The sequence below is a fragment of the Hoplias malabaricus genome, chromosome 12, assembly GCF_029633855.1.
Source record: "Hoplias malabaricus isolate fHopMal1 chromosome 12, fHopMal1.hap1, whole genome shotgun sequence".
NCBI lineage: Eukaryota > Metazoa > Chordata > Actinopteri > Characiformes > Erythrinidae > Hoplias > Hoplias malabaricus.
In genome coordinates, this window is record NC_089811.1 from 212,326 (window position 1) to 216,404 (window position 4,079).

At 44.4% G+C, this 4,079-nt stretch overlaps 1 pseudogene; it reads right to left on the bottom strand.

Moving 5' to 3' along the window:
• Positions 1–588: 588 nt before the first annotated feature.
• On the bottom strand, positions 589–3,343 carry LOC136710928 (UDP-glucuronosyltransferase 1-6-like; annotated as a pseudogene).
• Positions 3,344–4,079: the final 736 nt, after the last annotated feature.

Consider the following 4,079-nt stretch of genomic DNA (forward strand, 5'->3'; position numbering starts at 1 on the left):
TGAAGCAGAACGCACAGCTCTTGAAGGTCAGAAAGATGACGATGATGAGGATGAACAGGAGGAAGGCCACGACATCCAGGCAGTGGTACTGGACCCAGTTCAGATCATGGGCAGCAGGGCGAAGGTGGTCCGCTCCTTTGTGTCTCATCACAAACTCAGTCCAGAACACGGCCAGGTCCAGGGGGTCCACCGGACGATCCTTGTGGATTGCTGACAGCTTCGACATCCTCTCTTTATAGCTGTGGATATGAAAAGACCACCTTTCAAATACATGGAAGAAAAATGCCCTTTCAAATGACCAGCAGAAATTATCCCCACAAATCAATACAACACCCAATAAACTACCCCTACAAACCAGAACAACACCATAGAAATTACCCCCACAAACCAGTACAACACCAGAGAAATTATCTCACAAACCAGTACAACACCCGAGAAATTACCCCCACAAACCAACACAACACCATGGAAATTAACCCCAAAAACCAATACAACATCCGAGAAATTATGCCCAGAGACCAGTAGAACATCTTGAAAATTACCCCCAGAGACCAGTAGAACACCCCTTATGAGGGTAGTACTCTGGAACTAACCAAGGAGATCATTCTGCGGAAGCCACTTCATCAGTTTGACATTCTTTGGGGCGTCTTTGGGAACAGCTCCAGTGAATCTCCACACCATCTGGAGATCAGAGAGCATCAGTGTTTGGTGAGAGGATGAGATTACTCCTGCTTTTGTCATTCATATGTGCACGAGGTTCTGCTGGTGTGGGTTCAATCCACGTTCCTCTCTCTCTGTTAATCCACCTTAAAGACACATCAGGTTACCACAAGTTATCTGAGGTTTTTAAGATGGAATAGAAAGTAAAGCTGGAGCTGCCTCATTGCTTATTTATTATACTTCAAACTTTGGCATTTGTCCTGTGACCTGATTATTACTGATGTGTTTCTAGGTTTTGTGTTTGAGTTCTGTATCAGAGGGTTCTGTGTTAAAGTTCTGTATCAGAAGGTTTTGTGTTAAATGGTGATGGAATAGAGGGTTCTGTAACAATTTTCCTTCAATCTCCATGTCTGGAGTCTGTTATGAATGGTTCTGTATGAGATGTTTCTGTATTGTGGGTACTGTATGGAAGGTTCTCCTCACCCTCTGTGGGATCTGACTGAAGGCCTTGAAGAACTCCTTGGCTTTAACTTCAGAGAGCTCAGAGACCATGGAGCCCAGAGTGAAGACCACAAACCCGTCCTCTCCAGAACCATTCACAAACTCCTCCAGGTCCTGACACACACACACACACAGGTTCTGCAATATCAGCCTACAATAGCCCAGAGAGAGAAAGTAGGAGTTTATTTAAACACACATTAAATCCAGTGAGGAATTAATTAGTGTTAGATGTTTCATGCTTGTTAGACAGTAATTCCAGATCCAGGCTGATATTGGGTTAATGAAGATACTTAGACGTTTATTTTTTTAGAAAAAAAAAATCTGTATTAAAAGGTATTTCCAGTCTCTGTCCAGGTGCACCACATGTTCATAGACTACCTGTAGAGGGAGTACAGTTCTACACATGTTTGACATTGTTAACTAAGCAAATAAAATTCAAATTAAATGAAATTTTAGCAGGTAGTAAATGTACATGGAGAATCATCAGTATTTACTAATGTTAAATAAGTGGTACCGCAAGGTTCTCTTTTAGGACCTCTACTATATGCATTATAGAAAGTGTAACAGAGGTTTTAGTCTCCCACAGAAACACATGCCGTCCTCTGCTCTCTTATACCTCTTCATAACTTAAATTTCATCCTTTATATTACTCATTACTTTTTTTATACTGCTGTGTTGTAATTTGGTTTGCTCACCGGTGTCGACCTGCTGAGAGAGTTTTTCCTGCCAGTTTTTTTCTTTTTCTTTTTTATTAATTAATTAATTAATTCATTCATTCATTCATTATCTGTAACCACTTATCCAATTCAGGGTCACGGTGGGTCCAGAGCCTACCTGAATCATTGAGCGCAAGGCGGGGAAATACACCCTGGAGGGGGCGCCAGTCCTTCACAGGGCAACACAGACACACACACACATTCACTCACACACTCACACCTATGGACACTTTGGAGTCACCAATCCACCTACCAATGTGTGTTTTTGGACTGTGGGAGGAAACTGGAGCACCCGGAGGAAACCCATGCAGACATGGGGAGAACACACCAACTCGTCACAGACAGTCACCCGGAGCGGGAATCGAACCCACAACCTCCAGGCCCCTGGAGCTGTGTGACTGCGACACTACCTGCTGCTGCATTTTTACTGTGGATTATAGGTGGATTGATGACGCAGAAGTGTCTGTAGGTTTGAGTGTGTGAGTGTTTGTTGCCCTGTGAAGGACTGATGTCCCCTCCAGGGTGTGTTCCAACCTTGCGTCCAGCGATTCCAGGTAAGCTTCGGATCCTCAGAGTCCTGACAACTGTGAAAAGTGTGATAGACTGTAAAGAGCACAGCTTACCTGTGACAAAGGGTTAGTTTTACTGTGAGACAGTCCTCCGATCATGACCATGTTGGGCATCAGAGGTCGAGAAAACTCAACGGCAAAGTCGAATCACATCAACCAGAGAGAAGCACGGCTCATGATCTCCACCATGGACGTTTTTCTTTGGAGAAATCGAGTGGCGATGTCATCTGCCTCGCTAAACAAAACTCTACAGGCCACGGGCTGCAGAAAAGCTCTCACCATGTTCACGCTCCTCTGCCAAAAGCTCATGTGGTCAGTAAACTGGGTAAACCTCTGTGGGACATAAGATACTGGACTTGGACTCTGGCTGACCATGAAATCAGCACCACAGAAATGGTTAACTTGAATATAAATGGACGGGATGTTGAGGTATTCCCCAACTATGGCTCCCACAGGCTCAAAGGGGTCTGTGAAGATAGCATCATAGTCCCAGTCCTTCAGCATCTTCATCAGATCCTGATTGAACAGCAGGCTCTCCGTATTTTTCACTGTATATGTCTTTAAGAAGTGCAGACTTATGAAACTATTCACAAACCTGGCCAAATCTGTAGACTTGTCTATATTAACAATAACATCGATATCAGAAGATAAATTTTCTTGTATGTCAGCTTTAGTGTAGGGAACAGGGTACGTAAGAGTGGTGGTGTGTTCTGAGGGCCCCATACTCAGACTCGCCTCAGGAATAACAACCACCACCTCATTCCCCCTCCTTCCCAGCTCCTCCACTAAAGGCTTCATCCCAGTCCAGTGACTGCCATCACCTGGAATCACCAGCAGATTCCCAGCCTCTACCGACCCCAGCCAGAGGAGATACAGCAGTAAGCGTAGGTCAGTCATCTTTAGTAAATACTTACTGCCTCGTCTCCAGCCTTCACAGAAACCCCAGCTGAGCTCTGTCTCACTGCTGTGGGCTGAAGTGCATGTCTCTCCTGGAGCTGGAGTAACCTTTGCTCAGTTACACGCTATTACACGCGTTCCATACTGAACCAGTGTATTGCTCTACCTTTCCCTATGTTTAAGGCGGTACCCAAAACTCTAACAAACCTACTGCAGACACCCTGATATTTGGAGATGACACTGTTAATGGGGTAACAAACCAAAACTCATAGTGAGATGCAAGCCAAACATCACCGTCCCTGAGCTTACTGCATAGCTTCCAGCTGTACTGGCTGAGTACACAAATGTGAATTATTGTACACGTTGGAAAGAATGACACTGTCAAGCAGGAGTCTGAAGTTTTAAAAAGAGACTTTAATGACCACCTTAACACACTCAGTAAGTTCAACATACGATTTTTCATCAGTGGACCTCTACCTGCAGGAGGCACCAATATGTTCTCAAGGTTACTGGGATTAAACACCTGGCTACAGAACAGCTGCAGGTCAAATGGACTGAACTTCATTGACAACTTTAACTTGTTTTTTTGGGAAGAGAGAACCTTTTAGGAGAGATGGACTGCACACGAACAAGAGGGGTGTTAAACTTCTGACAGACAATCTCATTTTCTGAGTGTGCAATCTATCTACTTCTCTGACACCATGTCACAGCCAGAACATCCTCTCTCCACTGATGA